General features: G+C 36.0%; 1 protein-coding gene across 3 annotated transcripts in view; it reads left to right on the top strand.

Moving 5' to 3' along the window:
* LOC139774379 (uncharacterized) overlaps positions 1–21574 on the top strand; it is a 64707-nt gene that overhangs the window by 6696 nt on the left and 36437 nt on the right. The window lies entirely within an intron of this gene.

Below are 21574 nucleotides of genomic sequence, written 5' to 3'. Positions count from 1 at the left end.
AAAAACCGCCACGCTGATACTTTGAACCGCGTTGTAATTTAATTGAATATGATCGATTAAACATTTTGGCAGATGCTGGTCTGGGTAGGTATACCTTGCGCGCCGTGGCGCCGTCCGTCGGTCGGAAGAGAATTTAATGACGGATGGCGTCAGACGACGGCAGGGAAATTAGATGTGAAGGGAGTGAAGAGAGAAAGGAAGAAAGAGACCTCAACGTGCCCTCAATCAATCGGAATTTTTATCGACTTTAACGACCGGTTCTCTTAACCATCGTGGAAAAAGGTCTTGCTGCTACCGCTTCTAATGTCGAGCTCGCTCAGAGATACTTCCACTCGTTGCGCAATATACACAATGCCGACTGGCTCTTATACAAAAAGAATCAATTGTTTTTACAAGAGAACTGAAAAATAGTCTTTTGCAAAATATAGAAAGAAAGAAACATACCTCGAGTATATAAAAATCTCTAAAAATAATATGTGTGTAATTTTATTGAAAACCAAACAATTCAAACACACACACACAAACTCTTAAAAATATATCTAAAAACCTTCGAGATATTTTAGAAAACAAGAAGGTTTTAGCGAGATTAAATGCAATAAGGAATAAAAAATTAAATAAACTCGTTTTGTAAGAGATAACTGATCTGCGAAGATTATATGAAATACTGTATTCTATTACAAGAAATTTCTTGCAATTACTGATGTTTTATTACTAATTATAATCTCTAATTCAGTCTTATTATTAATTCCAATTTAATTGAATAGAATTAATTCTAATTCTATTGACACCATTGACACACACACACACACACACACACACACACACACACACACACACACACACACACACACACACACACACAATATAAAATTATGAGAAAAGTAATAATTATTTATTACAATTGCGTTACAAGTATTACTACAGATTTATATAATTTAGAAGATTTTGATACAGTGTATTTATTCACGATAAACAGTTTGTTAAATTTGTAGCACTAAATTTAGAAAATTTTGAAAAAGTCTATGGAAGTATTATTATGCGCGGATTATGCGAAATATTATGCAAAAGTATTATTATTTATTCAAATTGTATATTAAAATACACATTCACGCACATGCACACATATGCATGCACACACACCCTTTCTCTCATTTTCTCTTGCTATCTCTGCCATATCTCTTTTGAAATTACACACATATATATCAGGAGAACGATTTACATTATACCTACTAATGGAAGTCTTTTTAATCTACTTATAATAATTACACGATAATTATACACGTTGCAACTACATATATACGTTTATGTCTATTATTTCTACTATTTGTAATTATGCAATTATGTAAATAAATTTCTAATTATTTACGCAACATACTAATCCAATACATTATCAGATAACTGACCGATTAATTACGAAAACGAATTTCTCATTATCCAAATCTTGATAATATTACGCACGTATGCGCACGTGCGTATTTTTGCAATTAAATTATTATCACGGCAAACGTACTTAAGCACGCTTATTAAAAATAGCATTAGACAGAAAAAGAATGATATAATCAAAAATTGCATACCAAAAGTATAATGGAGCATAGAATGTATAATGATTTGGCTTTAAAAATCTTGAGACTCTAGTATTAAATTCTTTTTTCTTTTATTTTGTTAATATTGCATTAATATATATGTATACTATACGTACAGTTTATATATAATATAAATTATTTTATGCAGAGAAAGAAAGAAAAAAAGAAAAAAATAAGATTAAAAAGGAAAATAACAACTATTAAATTCTAAATAAATAAATTCTACATTGCGTTTTCAAGCATTAGTATTCTATTTATTTCTATTCTCTATATAGATTTATAAGAACATTTTTATTTCATATTACTCATAAAACTAACAATAGCTAAAGATAGCTTTATATCAAACTTTAAATCACATAGTCAGCTAACTATTAAAAACAAAAGACGTTCTTTTAGCATAGGCGTTTAATAAAATGAAAAAATTATATAAGTTCTAAATGCGTCTACGTCATTTCTTCTCACTGATGTCTTTAAGTAGAGATGTATGCGTGATGATACGTATTTCCGTGAGGGCGTATTCTCCTTACGACGATCACAGATATCGACTTTGCGAGCGAAGTCGAAGGGTCAGAGAATCTTTTTCGTGTCGCCGGGCTCATCCTCGCGGGTTATGGGGTCGCGAACGATTTACCGTCGTCCCATACCCGTTATACAGGGTGTCGTTGAATCACCGTCAAACCAAACGACATGACCGACCTGCGTATATATGGTAGTTTTATGCGCAATGGTTTCTACCGAGTCCTATACGAGAAGGCGGTACGTTAAGTCAGCTTTAACAGTTTTGCTGAAACAGCCTTTTCACTTTTATAAATTCCGCACAACGCTCTACAGTTTTAATGGTTTCCTTGATGCGGACGAACACTACGAAGAAATCCTGACACAGCGCGCCGACCAACATAAAAAAAGTAAATGTCGCGCATGTAATGACGCGTTTTATCGCGAATTGTTCTCTTTCTCTCTTTCCCTCTCTCATCATTTAATAGATCAAATTATCTTTAATCATCAGGTCTGGTTAGATATACCTATGCAAAAATTTATTCTTACTAATGACACATCCATATTGATTGCAGAGATTTTCTGTAGACAAAATAATGTTTACGGTTGATCATTGTACGGTTACGCTAATATTTTTAGACGTTATTATTATAATATTCATAAAAATATAAAATCTATATTTATACAGTTTACTTATAATGCGCAGGTCATATAAAAAAAATTTCTTTTAAAAGAAGCTGTTGTTTAAAAATATCATCTTCTATCTCAATATCTTTGCAAGATTCAATTTTTATTCTAATTTAATAACGAACGTACTGAATTTATTAAAAATTCGTTGTTGATGACAGAATATAAAAGCATGGAACAAAATTTCAGCGGAGAAGGAAAAAAGGTTGTAATACACAATTATTAAAAACGAGTTATTGGCTTTTGTGAAAGCCGTGGATTCTGGAAATGTAGGATGACGGCAATAAGAAAGGAGAGTGTATGCCTTGTGATTATTTTTTAGGGAAAAAGCTTTAGACCAAACGAGTTTCCGGAAGACGATTCTTATGCTAAGTACTTATCCTGGAACTTTCTGCACACTCACGTTGTAACACAAGGGTTGGCCTTTCCGTAGTTGAGAAAGTTGCTAAAGGAAAAGAAAGAGAAAAATGAAATTTATGGGGAGCTGGTAAACAAAAGGGGCGGGTTCGGTGATCAATAAAGCAAAATCTTATCGTATATTAATGGCGCTAAAGTTGCTCTAGCCGAAATTCAATATGATTGACATTGATTTTCTAGCAGAAATCAATATGTTTAACATTGGTTGTTTCATAGACACAATCTATAGCTGTGTATAAAATTAAACGACCTTACAAATAAAAAATATTAATTAACAGCAAAATATTCTTATTTTAATTTAGCAGTACATTCTTATTTTAATGAATATATTAGGACATCTAATATCAAAAAATTATTTAAATTATAATTTCATGCTAAAATAATTTTGACATTTTAGTCCTTATTTTAAATATTCTTTGATTTGGCATTTACGGGAATAAATACGTCTTTTATCTGTCAATAAGAAAGAACAAAACATTTTAATACTTTAATATATGATGCATGGGAAATATGAGTGATATCCGTTATTTTTTGTCATTTCCTATACTGTATGATATTTAAGAAAACTATTACGAATTATATGCAGTACATTATTTTATACAATGTATATATTACAAGTTGAAAATAATGATTATTTAAAACTACAAATATAAGACATAACAATAGTTTTCCCCTTCGGTTAATTCCAAGTCGACCTTGGGCTAATGGTGCTTTAATTTCCACTTTAATGGTCGAGATGTTTAATGTCGAAAATTACGATGTCATAACCCGCGCTGGTCTCCAGCCGAGTTCCCGCTAAGAAAAGCACGACCACGCATTCGTCAAGCAGTCTATGACTAAGGGGGTGCTCGTGATTGTTAGCACACCCTATGTACTACAGGCGCGAATCTCGTACTTCCTCGCTATGACCGTGCCTGCACGCCATGCATTCCTTCCATTCAGGAATTCATTAAGCCCGATTCTACACAGCCGCGCAAATATAGCTCGCAGACATCAGCCAAACGTCCGACGAGAATTTGGACGCCGGCTTAATCCGCAATTTACGTGGAATTCGAATAATCATCCCGTCGAGGGGGAGAACGGTTGCCTTCTTTTTCAACGTAATGCGAAATTCGATCTTCCGCGCGTATACTCATTAACGGAAATTAACGTCTTCATTGTATATGTATACATACATATACACATATACGCAACGTGTTACTTCATACATGTAATATACATATTATACAATGTACATATTGTATTACGTTAGATATGCAATCTATTAGAGTTTGACTCTATTCTATTTCTATTTAAGTAGCAAGAATTTCTACATGCAAAAAAGAGGAAGAGTGCAAGACCCTCATCAATAGTCGATCAATAAGAGACCCTTATCTCTGCCCGTTCTTTATCTATCCGTATTCTCTTCACCGTGCATTCGAGCTCGTTTCCAACGAGCTCAAAATACCCTCGGTAGCACTCCGAGATGTGGTCCCATATCCGGCAAATCTTATGCGAACGTAGAATCGACCGTAATGAATTCCTGAATAGGCGAACTATATACACGCGAAACCGCGGAAGTAAGTCCAATTTGCTCATATCTGCACATGCGTGATGCATGAGCTTCGTATCGGATACGAGGACAGAATACATCCTGTCAACGTGCTGAGTAAACAGTGTCTTCGCGATCAACGGCGCTACGGCGGATCAATTTCCAACCGTGAATGATGGCCGCGGAAGCGTGTCATAGGAATCGGTGTATAGTATCAAGACCGATCGTTCAAGAAATAGAATAATCGGTTCCTATTTATAACACCGACGCCTAAGGAAAACTACAATAAATCTTTGAAATAAAAGCCTGGCGCAATAACGAGGAAAACAAGTAAAATAAAAAAAGAATTTTCTTTCGCTCACCTGTTATTATAATTCTTATTATTATCAATATTATTTATTTTACCTTTGATTCGAATTGTTGCATGCGACACCATATACATCACGATTGACGCAGATTTTGTACATAAATATTCATTGGCTATTTATAAATACTCATTAGCTAGAATGTAAATCACGACCAGCATAAAAAGGAAGTATAAAAAGGAAGAGATAGAAAGAGTAAAGTGTGCCACGCCAACTTAAAGGTATCGCAATTCTATCGCTTCACCAAAAATTATCCTTTTATAACCGCATAACTGTACCCAACAACATTTGCATAATTTTCATAATGCATTAACGAGATTTCCATCGGAGACACGATGCGCCGAGCGCAAAACTGTATAATCAACGGGCGGACGGGCGTGCGGTCGGCGGACGTGCAAACACGGATGTACTTCCGGTTCACCGCGACGATCGTTTCCTATCGGCTGCGCGTGTCGGTCCATCTAGTACGAATCTCAAAAGGACGAATCTCATGTTTCCTCATGCGAACGACAGGAATCCGTATAAGCCTACAACTCACAATCAGTCATACTTTAAGGTACAGCTTTGTAATAATACGTAATACTTTTGTTGCAATTTTTAATAATAATGATATTAAATTCAAATAATTTCGTAACTATCTGCATTTCGTGTTTGCTTAAACTTAGCTATCAAGACACAAGTCAAAGCTATAATCGAAAGTTCACTCAAGAATGTTTCAACTTGAAATATTCTTGATTCCGAGGGAACGCAGTTAAACTTCGAACATCTTGTCGCGCGACACTCGGTATAATATTGTTCTATGGCGTTACGCAGACGATGATGTATTACAGAAACTCTATCTTCTCGCGAGGCAACGCTTTGAATAAAACATCTCGATATCTTTCGAATCGAGTTATACGTCGCGAAGAATAGGAAAACATAAATAACACGTCGCGATAAAAATTCAATGATCATTTCTCATTTTTCATGAGGATGGAGGAGGAATCAGTGTCGGATCGACCTTCCACTTTTGAGGCGGGGAAAGTCATGCTTCAGTTTCGATAAGGAAAGCGTCACGACGTTTAAATCGCACTCTAACGGAACGCTCGACGTCTGTGTATTTGTTGCGGTATTGCGGTTATTTCATTATAAAGGGCCCCCCCCTAGATCGATAACGCACACCACGAAATTTAGCCTTATCAGACCGATAATGCGTTAATGCGAACACAAGCAGCGTTCCGACAAATAGAAATTAGTCCGACAAAATCGACTGTTTAAGAAATAACACTCATTTGCAAAATTCCCGGTGAGCCGAGATAACGAAAGTACGGAACGTCTTACGAACATTCTAAGTTTCAACGTAATAAACGTCAAATTGGGCTCGATCGTTACGGATTCGACTATCATGGCTCGCCCTATCTCATCGCGAGTAATAACCGTAGCAATTCTAACTAATTACGACTGACAATGTTTGCTAAAATGTGTACTTTAAGCACAAGTTTGGTGCCATTGATAATGTAACGCGGGATAATTACACTCCTTGAAATAATCGCGCTGAATTCCAATCGATATTTTATATCACGCTCTACTTTTGCGAAAAGAAGGCACGGCGAAATGTTACCGATCGCCGCGAGTAGAATATCGCACCGAGGGGACGTAATAACGATACGACAATGCGGCAGGTTAACAAATACGTAAATCCTATTCTCGTAACACCTCGTAAATCTGGCGTTAATTTCTCCCACGAAATTGGCGCGCCGCCAAAAGTGTAAAAAGTTCGGTCGCTTGAATAAAGTCAACGTCGTGCTCGGAGGCTCGTGGGAGAGAAAAGTGGGAGGCGTGAAACCATTTTACCCCCCAGCCGCGTGAACACGGCTTTCCGATCCGCGAATTCTCTAGAAGTAACAACGTTTTTCGATAAGAGGTCGCCCATAAATCAAACCCGCGTCAAAGAGGCTCGCGATTCGCGCGGGATTCGTCTCGCTCGATCGCGCCGTGCGCCGGAACGGCTGTTATTCCAGCGTTCGCGTAATGACGCGCGTCCCCTCCGAACACGCTTGTTGTCGCGATTCGTTAAAATGCGCACCGTCGCGTCGCCCCGATGCCTCGTATCGCTGACGATCGTTAGCGACACGTACATTTCGTTAAACGCCTTTTAATTGCGCGCAAATTCCGCCCGCATGAAAATCCAGAGGCCGGACAATAAATATCGCTCCTCTCCCCGTATAATACACACGCTTTTAATCAGCCTGTTATACGCTATAATCGCATTAAATGTGTTTTATTGCCGTCGGTCAGTGCGTTGCAATGCGGTAAGCGATGAGAGTAAGTTTTCTGATCTCCTCACGCTTGTTTGGCTCGCATAGATAATTGGCTCGTTATTTTGAAATTTAATATCGTTAGTATAAAATATATAATTTTGCAGTGAGCTGTACTGAAATTGAGCATACTGTTCGCATATTTAATATTTATCAGAACTTATCACTTTGATATGATGAAAACATACAGATTCTAAAATGTATGGAGAGTAATATGACGTATTCAGTCATACAATAATATAATATATTATATTTTTTAGATACACGATTAGAAACGCGATTTCGTTCATTGTGTAATATACGAAGGTTTCAGAATGGATCCTTCTTAACATGTTTCGAGAATTATTGATAGGTACGTCCAAAAGAAGAACGTTTTATCCTCTGCATTACAAAAGCCTCTTCAACAAAGAGCGTGTAGCGACCTGAAAAAGTCCAGGATATTTAGAAGATTGTAACTTTATCCCTTGTCCTATCGTTTAAGCCAGCTGTGACTGCGACGGCACGATCTCCTCGGCACAATACGTCATTTCGATCGAGTTTCGAAGCGATATTGTCTCCGACCGCCGCGCCGCGCCGAAGTTATTCGTTCCTTCAACAGTTCCTTAAGTTTTAATGGCGATCGTAGCAACTACTTCAATTTCGTAACACGTAAGTATGGAAGTAAAAATCGCGATTGGTCGCCGATATCTTATTAAATATCGTAGTGCTTTCTCAGAATTACGATAAATATAATTTCGTGACTTTTTGGAAGCAAATCGATAGATGCAATTTGTCGCGTTTGAAGTCATGCTTTCAATCTTGACTGCGGGCGGTAAGTGGCAAATAAATAAGAAGTTGACATGTGACTAAAAAGATTTGGTACTTTAGAACCTTTCGATGACAAAATTCTTCTTAACAAGCTGTACATTTTGTGTTAATTTATACATACCTATAAGCCGGAGTTAGATACAATTATTTATCAGTAATTAATTTAACATTTAATACCAATTTTTGTAATATTTTTGTAACATATTGTGATGCGTAATATTAACATACATTCCAACTTTCAACTTTAAAATCGGATAATATTTTGTTTTATATTTTTTGATGAATTATTTATCGTAAACATACATTTTGATTTTTTAAGATAAATAGTTTACGCTTCAAAATTATAATATTCTCTAAACGCCAAAGTTATGCTCTTTACTGCATAATTAACAACAAATATCTAAAAAAAATACGGTTTTTCGCTTGATAGCAATTAAGTAAATTTTTTTATTATTATGTTGTAAAATTTAATGGTACTTATATATGCATTATATTATAATATAATATTGCATACAGTACTTCAGTTGTACAAAGCAAAGCAGATATTGGGCAAACGGCTGGGAACGCGCAAGAATTCGATGAGGCTGATTATAATAAGGGATGCAGAATTGGATTTCTTCGAAACCGAGAATTCGTCGTTTTACCCGGGCTCGCATTCTTCCCAAAAGTTCCAGATGTACCTATCTACTTTAGCTAGTCGACTAAGGCTCGAAGTTCCGGAGAAGTTCGAGCTTCGACAGAGGACAGTCGGGCGTCTTAAGACGGGGGAGGGGTCGTTGGGGATTCAAAGTTATTATCTGTTGGTAGCAGAAGGTCGAGGGCTGCCCCTTTTTGACCCCTTCTCCCCTGACAAAGTATTTATTCTGCTTCTCGCAATGGCAAGTGCTATTGAAGTCTCGCGCTAACTTATAATCGTTCTTAGCTTTCTCACCGCAGGATAGGTGGATGGGATAGTGCAACATCGCACAATGTGATATTTCAACAATCTAGGGGAATTTAGCTGGAAAAATAAATATTATGTATATTTCTAAAACCACTTATTAATTTGAAAGAATAAAATCCCTTTCGCGTAAAGGTGGGTATCCACCAACTGCGCAAAACGTTTGCGAACGTTCGCAAATGTTTGTAAACGATACATTTTTGATGAAGACGTCAAGCACGCACGATCAAAAAATATTTGTAAACGTTGACAAACGTTTGCGAACCTGTTTTGATTGTGCGTGCTTTGACGTCTTCATCAAAAATGTATCAAGTTTGCAAACGTTTGCGAACGTTCGCAAACGTTTTGCGCAGTTGGTGGATACCCAGCTGTGGTTTGCAAACATTTATCCAAAGGATGCACATTTAAACAAAATGTTTACAAGCATATTCGCAAACGTTTGCAAATGTTTGTTAATAAAAATGCTTTTCTGGTGGATACTTACCTTAAAAACGTGTAAGTATTTTTTTTAATTATTCTTGAACAGAAAAATGGTCTAATCCCTTGCTACTTGAGCAATCAAGAAAACTCCACCGTAATGATATGTATGTTTTTTTATGTACGTGGGTAGTCTGAAAAGTTTTGAGCCTCAAACATTATTTTTTCGGTCAAATTCGGTCAAATTTTTCAACATCGACACATTTCAAGTCGATGTTAGGCTCAAAACTTTTCAGACTATCCTCGTATGTTAGAAAAACAATGGAAACGATATTAATTACTAATTATAAATGACCATTATTGTTACAAAGACACAAAGACAAAGTTAGACGATTATCACGTTTCACCAAGGCTTCGGTGAAATTTTACTTTATCTGCTGTCTTTTTAATAATTGCAGCAGCACATGACATCGGCCACAGGTGTCGTTTTGCACTCAGCATCTAATTGCATCGCGCCTTATCGGTATCAGTTTACAGAGGTATAAACGGCCATACTGGGCCTTTGACCTTATGAACAATGTCTTCTCTGATTTCTCCTTTAAAATATGATAAGAAATAATTCATGTTATTTTTGCAATGTGCTCTCCGACAAAGACACTGAATACTAAAATTAATAATACAAAGCGTGTCACTGCAAGTTGATTCTGTGAAATTAAGCGGTGACGTAATATAAACGTTTGAAATATAGAATGAAATACGCCTCAATAAGCGCGTAGGACTAGAAGTTAGATTGTCGACAGACGGGGGTAAAGCTCGTGCCTGCAGATAAATAAATTAATAATGGAATGCCAGTTTCAGCGCCCAGATTTCCCAAGTGACGTTTCACGTATACGCGGCGGTTATAAATACACCTACGATAATTATTATTGCAACGGTTCTGTGCAATATATGTTGCTTAACGGAAATTGACAATCGGTTACTATACACTTGAGATGTTATTTATATAGGCGAGAAACAGTAAATTTTTTTATTCATTTATAATATACATTTATAATGGACAAAACATGAAAGTTCTCCGAAAATTTAAATTGGCAATAAATCTTTTCGACGATATGTAATTGCTTCTGCGTGCGTTGTCTCCTAATATAAATATAATTTTTGTTTTATTTAAGAATCTGATTTATTAGGCAAAATATCAGAATTATTATTTTTAGGAAGCCAAACAAAATTACAAATGTTATTGTCGGCTTACGTGTAGACATCACTACTTGCGCCGAATAAATGCACAAGGATATCACGACATGGTAGGATCCACTCGAGAATGTCCTTAATTCGCCTTAATGACTTAACACAAGATCTGTCTCTTTCCCAACCGACCGAATTTGCTAATTCTTCTTCTTCCCTTTTGCCTCCTTTTCCATTCGCGCTTCCTTACAGGCCATTTAACTGGGCTGTTATCAAATGTCTGATACATGGCTACAATAACGTCCCATCCAGTAATATCTCTGGCTACAGAGAACTGTTTTCCGCTGTAATGGCACTCCATCGCCTTCTTCAATCTCTGTCCAATAAAAGTACCGAGAGCTCGTAAGAACGAGGCGCAAACAATTTATTATCTTCAACACTCTTTCCTTTGCATAGTTGATTAAAAAACATAAAGCAAATAGCATTTATTGGATTCCTGTCGACTTATATTTTAAATTCATTTTAGATAATTCCATATTTCAGGATAAAATTGTATTTATAATTTTATGTGACTTGCAATACGGAAAGCAATTAAAAATTCAGAATGCACGACATATATAAAATATATATTAAAATATATGTACCAAAACATGTCATATAAATCTAAAAGCAGAATTCTATTCTAAAATTTGACGAATTATAAATTGTTTAAATCTAAATAAATTTTAAACTTTTACTTGATTTATATATATATATATATAAAATAATGAATTATCTTATTTTTTGTATTAACTATATCTATATGTATATAAAGAAATTATAAAAATATGTTATTAATACATTTTTATAAATAGTATTAACTAAAATATAATAATGAATTTTTATGATTTCTTTTACTTTTAGAGAATTTTTTGAAGCATCAACTATTACAAAGTGTATATATGAAATACTTCTAAAGTCTTCTAGTTTTATACACAATGCATTTTCGATAGTAACTAGCATGCTTGTTTAAAAGCATGCTGGAAAACTTGTTGCAGTTTACAAAGTTGGAATATCTTAACTTGATTAACGCGCTAGCTAACGACGAAAAAGCTGGTTTACTAGCATTTTAAAATACATGGTGTCTTTTTGTTAACGATTGGCATTTTAATGTTCAGGTCGCTAGTTAAAAAGCATCTTATAAATCTACGTTTAAGTAATATCGCTTATGTAATTTTCAAACCAGTTAAGCCGGAAAAAGCTTGCGATTATCTCCTTTGCACTGGAAATTTCGATAATAGTACTATTGCGAGTTCTTCGCTTTTCTTCTCAGACAACAAGACGACATAGTACGCTTACTCTGTGTTTTTTCTTTGTACTTTGATCAATCGTAATAAGAATTTATCGCCTTCTTTACGAATGTGCACCTCGTACATAAACTACCAGAGTGAGAAGGGACGATAGATTAAAATGTGCAATTTTACTGAGTGCTTCTTTCGCTGGTCTATACTGCATGTCTTATCGTAACAGACGTTAAGACCTCCCAGTGTCGTTTAAGCTATCGTTTATTAAACATCGATTTTATACAGTTGCACTTTGGTTTGATCCGTGAAATTATTCTGCGAGATGCAAATATAACCATATTTATGTGTGTCAGTAGTATGAGTTTTCTATTTATAAATATCTTGCTGTGTGTAAGCAAGAACTATTTTTTTAATTAAACAAAATTTTAATTTTGTATAGAAGAATATAAACCAATTATAACAATATTTATATTGTACATATTTATGTTGCATATATTTATACTTTGTATATTTATATTGCATATATTTATATTGCATATACTTATATTTATATTGCATAGTTTAATTAAATATTGCAGAGATATTTTTTTCCAACAATTGTCAATTGGATTATTTTCTTTTTGAAGTTCATCAAGTTTATTATAGTTTTTTTGTAATGCCTTATTTTAAAAAGCAATATTCTTATAATTATTTATAGAGTGACACGCAAGACAAGCGATATACATATCGATATACATATAAAATAAAAACGTTTATTTGTCTAATAAATTCAATTTACACGCAATTCTAATAAATCCAATATGCATGATCTCTATTCCCAGGATAAATTTCTTGAATATTCAAAACAGTTTTGTATCGCGTTGTTTCAACGATAATATAACATGCAAATTATGTGTACGACGAGATGAAGTATGAATAAAAAATTAATCTAACTCATCGCAATTTCGCTATTTATAGCGTTATACGAATTGGTGAAATATCCTGCGGATTGCACTTCAAGTCTTTTTTAATATTGGACACATTTTAGCCACGTTTATTTATTAAATAACCTGTAGTTTTTTACATTTTATGATCGATTGCATCGCAATATAGTAAAAAACATTGCAAATCCATTTTCGTTATCCATTTGCGTTATACGGATCATATCCCCCGACACGTATGCGCATTCAGAGATTAATCTTAGAATTCTTTTTGTTAGTAACATTTTATTCCCTCTATGTGGCATTTTGCACATGTGAGTTCGCTAGTGATGAATCTGTCTCGCAAACACTCCGCGCGCGCACTGCACCGAACTATGTAATTAAATCTTGTCAATCTACGCGTCTCGTCAAATATTTAATTCAAATATTACGCGTAGCTTTGACGGTACTTGTTGGTATTAAATACGTATATTCCACTAATACTAAAAATGTAATGCGATAAGCAATTTGCGAAATTTGATATCATATAGATATCTATTTGTTTGTAAAAAGAAAATAGAAACGCAAGGGATAAAATGTGCATGCGGAGTAACAAATAGTATAAAAACTGTAATATAAAAATGTCTTCTGGTCTTTTTCAATTAATTTGCATCGAGCTCTGTTACGGAGGAAAATTTTTGTTCTTGCTGCATCTGTTCATTCAAGCATATCATATATTAAAGGTTAAAATAGAAAGATATCTATATATAAACAAGAAAATAATTAAAAAGATCCGGACATCAATTTCTTTTAATAATCAATATCTGAACATATAAATATAAATTGTTAGTATACGTGTTTCTAAAAAAATATCATTATATTTGTATTATTTGTGTTATACTTTATTTAAATGTTTTTGTTAATTCTAAAATTTTTGCACAATCGAGACAACAAGTATATGTTACTGTCCTCATTGTTTATTTAATCAGCTTGTTCAACTAATCGGTGTTTTACTGTACAACAATACATAATTTACATCAGTGCACACAAATATTAGCATTATACACTAGTGAAGAGGCCAAATTTTATTGCTTTTATACAGCGTCGGTATAGTCCCACTTATATTCGCAAACAATTCAATCTAAAGAGAGCAATTGCCGCGTGCGTTGTGTAAATGCACCGGTATAATCCCGTTCTGGTTAGCAAACTTTTTAAATGCTATTGTTAGAGTATTGTTATGTAAGCGGCTTTTAATCTCCATGGAGATTTACAGACGAGTCCAACTCCCGTCCAACTGCCGAACTAAAGCAGATCACTCTCGGTAATGACCCGATGTGTAGCCGTTCTCGACACATTCTCGAGTACATGCGAGCGTGCGTTTATGACTGCATTTTCCTTAACCCCCGGGTCGGACATTTCGTCCCCGCGAATAACCGGTGGCGTAGCGTCACGTTCGTTGTGGATTTGCCCGGGCAGCGAATAGCAAGTAAGAGCTGATCCCTGGGTCGTTGACGATCGCTCTGCATTTCGCCGTTGCACGCTGAATCCTCTACAAGACGGCATCTTGACCTCGGTATTTTCCAGTATAGCGGCAGCGGTGAAGACTCAATTTCGAGTACTTCTCCCGGAGGCCCTTCGGCCTTTCAGCCGATCCCCTTACGCTCTCGTCTTTACGCGCCTCCCTGAGCATCGTCGAAATGCTATCCGAAGGAAAACGCCATATCGAACGGCCGAACGAGTTGTACCGATCTCCAGCGTGCTCCAGTTGAGCCGGCGCGGCGCAATGGAACTCGCTCTTGTTACCGTTAGACTCGGTCCCTTCGTTCGTCGAATTTTTTTTTAATTAGTCGTGGAGCATATTTAATTTTTAATTTATTTCAGGAATGCAAATTGTAAGAAAAAATTCGAGCTTCTTATAAATTGAAAAGTAATACTTATATTATTGCGTACGTAAGACAAGAAAATATTCTTCTGAGTTCATATAGCTATTAAAGCTTTTTAAGAAAGTATAAATCAGATAGAATTGAACATATATCATGACTTATTATGTTTGCCGTTTAATGAAACTATATTCTAAAGTGTAAGAAATTTAAAGAGTAATTAAAGGAGGTTTAAATTTTATTCTAAAGTGTAAGAAATTTAAATAGTAATAAAAGAAAGGTTCGAATTAAGATTAAGAAGAGATAATTAAGTTAATAGTCTAAGAACGTGAATTGCTTTTAACAAGCAGGAACGTGTAACGATTATTTGCAAATTATCGCTTCTAATTTAGTCTTCGGGATACCGGAGCAATGAGCAGTCTCTGATCCGCGCTAGGTAAGTAACGAAGTAATCTGCACGTACATAGGAGGCGTAATTACCAGCGGCATTAGCTGCGGCCACCTTTGCGGTATGTTTATGATAGCGGTATGTAGGATTAGTTCTTCGGCATTTACATCTCGCAGCTCGTATGGATAAACACAAAGTTATCGTGAGCTAAAGCGTATAGTAACGATCGCTTGTAATCAGCGAATTTGCGGCCGAGCCTTATCTACCTGTACATTGTCCATACAATGCAGCTTGCTTACCGCGGTATCAACCTAAATACGTCTATATACCATTCAGGAAATCTCTCATTATATCACGGGAATTGCGACAACGACGTGATCATAATTGTTGCTTACGCTCAGTCACGTACGTGGAGCTTTCACCACCTAACAGCACCTACTAAATTATAGTAAGTCAAAACAATAAACGGTTGCAGATTAACAAGCGCGGACTAATAAGCATATAATTGCGAGGATTGAGGAATGACAGAAATTGCACGAATAATTTTCTTTCAAAATTTAATTGGCTAAAATTTTATCCTTCTAAGTATCAAATGTAAAAATGATGCGAGAATAGCTAATTAAAGCTGGACGATGTGAGTATCCAGTACAATTTAAATGTCTAATTACGTGTCGACGTGATCGAGAAATAATTGCCGCAAAACTGCTCCCCTATTGAAAATATCCCCGCAGATCATTATCATGTGATGCATTATTCCGCGTTATAACACGCTAAAATTTACGATGAAGCGAGATTTTGAGAAATGGAAGTTAAAAGCAATCCGCCTACATAGATGCGGAATACCATCTTGACTTTTGAATCGGCAAACGAGCCGGCCGTGGATAAGACCTCTCGAGAATAAAACGAAAGGAGCCTCGACGACAATCGAGCGAGAGGATATGAACCGTTGGAAACTTATTCAGAAATCACGGAACGGAGTAACAAAAGTTCCGGTCGAGTTCTATGGATAGCTGAAAATTAAATCCCACTGAAGGTGGGGAATGTTCGATCTTATAATGCGCTCCAGTGGCAATCGGCATATGATCATTCATCATAGCCATTTCTCATCTCTTTGCACAAGTTGAGGAACGCCGATAATAATTCAATAACCAACGCTTTGACTAATTTCGCTTAAGACCACTCGATATATGAAAAATTGTTATATATGAACGAATAGTCTTCAGATCTGATATCAGGTGATATTTAGTTTATCGATATCTTTTATAGCTTAATGATTACACGAATACGACAATTTGCGATTTATTCTTGGAAAAGTAAATATTATGGCAGCTATAAATATTGGTTAAATTTGTTAAATGTATATATCACCATTTATCATCATATATCATTGAATATATAATATTTGCTTTACGCTTTATTTACTCTTCAATTATTTTATATCGTATTAAAAGTCAATATAGCAGTTATATGCATATTGCAAATTTCTACTTTAAAGTTTTCTTATATAGAATATCCATTGATAATTGTACGCTTGCCGAGAAAAACGCCAAAAAACAAAGCGATATCATAGATACATATTAATGACTTAAATTTTTATTTATCTATCCGTGAATGTATAATTAATTTCAGAAATATACGTAATACAAGAAGCATGAAATATACAACTCCATTTTCTTTAACATTTATTTAACATAACTATTCATGTCTCTTCACAACTTTGCGATGTAAAAACATTCTCATGAAAGGTCGGACACGAATTACCCGTACGTGCGCTCGACGATGCAAATGAAACAATTGACGTAAATATTTGACGCTGCGTTTTTACATTTACTTTTTGCTGCGTCTGTGAGTTTAAATAGAGCTGCATAAAACACGGCTAAGACAAGCGCAAGACACCCGACGCCTTTTCGCCTGCCCGCTAAATAAAACCAAGCGTGTCAAGTGCGGTATAAGAAGCGACATGAGATGACATGCAGAGCAACACAGTGGAAATAGCAGCCTTTGCAGGGCTGCCTTTATATTTGTAATGCGCATTGTTGAGCACGATTCTGTCTTATCAAATATACATTTACATGAAAAAAACTACACGTAAGCAGAAAGGCAACTTTCAGGCGAGGATTTGATGAAATTATTAATATTACAAATTATAGTCAGTAATGGAAAAATATCACAGTTTGCCACGAAATAAAATTTATTCTTTTTAAATAGTTGATAAAGAAAAGAGCTATAGACTACTATCACTATATTACATTCTGTTTAAAGTTGTAAAATGTATATATATTCTTGATTAAAACATCTGCTCTGATATTATAAAACAGTAAAAAAATTTATCTCTATTAAATTTGATAAATTCAGAAAATTAATTTTGCTAAATAAAGGATAATAGCAACGTAGTGGAGAGAAAATTATTTTAATATATTTATATAAAGGAAAACCCAGTTAAATTATTTTCAAATTATATCAATTATATATCACAAAATAGAGAAAATGCTAAAAAAAGATTGTAACAAAAAGATTATAACTTGTACATATATATATTCTTGATCAAAATATTTAAATTTTTGAATTCTGAGACTTCTATTTCGCGAGATATATAAGCGAAGAAGCTAAATAGCGTGTGCTAAAATGTTTTCGCGTGCGACAATCAGATATGCGCAATAATGATTTTAAAATATTGCACGTCGGCGGCGCATAATTTACTCGGCGGGCTAGACCGATCATTAACAAATATCGCGAGGAGATAAAAACTAGTCGAAAGAGGAAATGAATCGGACCGGAGGAAGCGTGATTGCGCGGTGCAACGCGACGGCGGCAGCGGTGGCGGCGGCGGTGGCGACGGCGGCGACGGCGGCGACGGCAATAAACCACAAATCATTGTTTTATGAATATTCAGAACCGGCCGCGAAAATAACGTCGGTTGCGGAAGATCGATCGGCATTTCCTTCCTTCCTCTATCCTTATGCCGTCATTTTAAGCTCGCCTTATGCAAATGTGACCGCGTTCGACACCCCTCGTCCCCTCCGCATTCGCGCGCTCATCCCTCCACGTGGACGTGCACGCGTGCGATTCCCAACGGTTCTCGCGGTGACGAACGGATGAACAATGATGCCGAGCCGTCTTCCTCCCTTTTATTCCGCCTTCTTTGGGAAGTCCCGCGGTTAAGAGATCAGAAGAAAAATGGTTGGTAACAATCCGCTCTCGTGACCTGCCGAACGAAGCGGGAAACCGAGTAAAGTGCCGGGACGAAAGAGAACGGGAATCGCTTGCATCTTCTTTCTTTTCTTTTTTTTTTTTAATTTAGTAGCTACGCCCGAGAATGAAATTACCGAAGTCCATCGTGAACTTTCCGTACCGTCGGCGATAAATTCGTGTTGCCTTCCGCAAACGTTCCGTTGGGAACATTAGAAAACCCGTCGTCTGTGACTAATTCGCGCTTGATTTCCTCGCAAGCGCATCCAAAAAAGAGATTCACAACGGCGCATTTATGTTATCGCGAGAGAGAGAGAGAGAGAGAGAGAGAGAGAGAGAGAGAGAGAGAGAGAGAGAGAGAGAGAGAGAGAGAAGCAGAGAAAAAGGTAGAGAGAAAGTCAAAAATGAAAATCTAAGTGAGCCAAGCGTTTCACCTAATTTAGGTAATTAGATTCCACGAATCTTTAATAATTGAAGTGCCATTCGGACGCTTTCAAAGTACGGAAATTACATTCATTTCCATTAAGCTCGTGCTCTCGAAATATCCGAATGGCAGACGCGCTCATGAAATAAGCTGAAAAAACCAGATGCAATTCTTATCCGGCATGTTCGCGCAACGAGCACCCGTACGTTTTTATTTCACCCTGAAAATATATGAAATCTCTCCGGTATATTTTCGCGCCGGTGAACGTAATTTAATTACCGCCACGAATGTTACCTGATATTTGTGAATGTGGATAATTAAAAATGGTACCTGCCATTATTTTAATAACTTCCATAAAAGCCAGCCTCGGGCCGCCCTCGGGGTTCGAGAAGGTTGCAAAGCGCGCGGTATTATATAACGCGGTATATTTTTCAATTTTCCCGTCTCCGGAATATCGCCCGGACAAATTTCAAAGCTCAAGAACTGATTCTGATATATTCTTGGTTTACCGAAGACGACACACACTCGCCGAGACGGACACGATGTCTCTTTCATACCGGTGCGGTGTAATTTCCGCGGTTGAGGAGCAATGAATTTAAGTTACGGCTTTTGATGGCCGCTGACCGCCACGGTCTATTTCATTTTCTCTTTATCTGCTCTTTCACGCGCGGTGAATAACAGCGAAAGCGATCGATAAGGATGATTTGCGGATGATACACAATTCTATGTATCATTTGCATATAAATTTGCGTGTACATAATAAACGTGCTCGAGTTTATATGTCTGGATGTTAATAATATCCTTGACAAATATGAGATATTAATTTTCAGTCATGAGAAATTTAGTGGAAAATAGTGAAACTCTCTGAAACATCTTAATCATATTGAAAATTAAGCTTCAAACAATATTTCTGCTGGAATTTATACATCTGGAAACGATTGTTAAACAAGATTTTTTAATTTTTATTCTTGAAATTTATTTCTTTAAAGTCCTACAGAACTGATCAACGTTGAGTTTGCATAATTGCATCAGTCTAGTATAATCTACGCACAATTAAACACGCTATTAAAGTTCCCTTCACAAAAATGACGAAATTTTCCAGCTAATCTGGCATAACGGTTGACACGGTAAGAACTAAATATCCAGTGTATTCAGATCTACGAGCGTTTTAAACTTCCGCGACGAGGAACTCTGGCCGAACACTTGGACGACTGGATTTTCGGATCTGTAACTGTTCGCAAGACAAATACACGAAGATCTTTCGATAAAGTAATAGTTCTGCAAGAGTCGAGGGACGAAAAGAAGGGGGATGCTCGCGGGGGATATTCTACGAGAGTTTGTAGCCGCTTTGATCGAGCGGGGACCTCACCGGGTCTGCGGCGGGAAAGAAAACGCGAGTATCCGATCCCTTAAGTGTCCCCCGAGGCGGCGAACAAACTTACGATATTTTCCTGTCGGCGGGAATCATAGGTTTAGGCAAATAACGCTTGATATTTTGAGCGGACGGACACGAGCGGGTTTGAACGTCGCGACTTTCTTATCCGCATATCATTCAGCTTTCCGCTGAAGCAGCGTCCAAACTTACTCGCGCAAACTTTACCGCACCGCGGCACGAACATCCTCGGAACGGGAGGAAGTTGCCGTAACATGCATCTAACACGGATTTCAATGAAACACATCGTATATATAAAATTTCAACGCCGTAAACATCCGAAAACTAGTTAAAACTGCCAGAAAGCGAGACGGTATGACAGATTTTATCTACATTGTGATGTTACCTCTTAAGAAGGTTCTTCTCTCACTTACAGTTAGAGAAGTAAGAAGCTAACTAATTTGTGTGAATAAAGAAAATGATTTTTTATAATTAAAATTACACTGTCTTTGCCTTATATTCCAAGAGATTATTTATATTTTTATTTCTTGCTTCTTCTACCAATTGTATTTTTCTTAAACGCACCTGGTCTTCCCCTGATTCTCTTAGTATTTTAATTTTTCAGATATTATCAAAATATTTTAAAAATATATTTTCAAGATTTTAAACTTGGGAAAAAATGGGAAAAGTTTTAAGTATTTTCAAATTTTATATTTAAAAGTCTCTTAAATTAAATTAAATTTGACTTTTGTAATATGACATAAATAAATTGTAGATAAAAACTACGATAAAAAAAGTAACGTCGAAAATGTTACTTTTAACACCGCGGCCGCGTTTGACAGAAAGCTGTGAAAGTAATTAATTCGCCACGGTGGTCATAAATCTTGGATGCGCTTCTCATGTGTCCGTGATAATACGCTACTGTAAAATTAATGGAGTTTATAGCCGAACGTCGAGTTCGCGGTAAATTGTACGAGAGTGAAGCAGGTGAAATGTTTCCGACGAAAGCCACGCAGCATATATTCGCAGCATAGAATACGCTCTAATTATACACCGTCGCAACGCAATTATCCCGGGTATGATGAAGCTATTACTGGCACCGTGAACCCCGGCAAAAATAATCTTCACCGCTGATAAAACTTTTCCGTTGTCGCACGTTTAATCCAAAATCAATTCGAATCGGATGAATTTGTTCGAAATTGTTTCGCCGTTGAAACTCTTCATGAATATTTTTCATTGAAACTTCTGCTAAAATATTCCTCATAATTCTGCCAAATGCATATCTTTCTGACACTACGAAAAATTTAAATAGACAAAATAATTGTCTTTTATTATAATTGTAATTTCGATTAAATTTTTGTAATTTTGTTTCAAAATATAATTGAATGTATACGTTGTTCTTTAAGTTTTATACT

Source organism: Temnothorax nylanderi, unplaced genomic scaffold (genome assembly GCF_030848795.1).
Source record: "Temnothorax nylanderi isolate EJ_2023f unplaced genomic scaffold, tnyl_v1.0 TNYL_tig0080_pilon, whole genome shotgun sequence".
NCBI lineage: Eukaryota > Metazoa > Arthropoda > Insecta > Hymenoptera > Formicidae > Temnothorax > Temnothorax nylanderi.
Note: the sequence above shows the minus strand (reverse complement) of the source record. Positions and strands in the feature narration are given on the sequence as shown.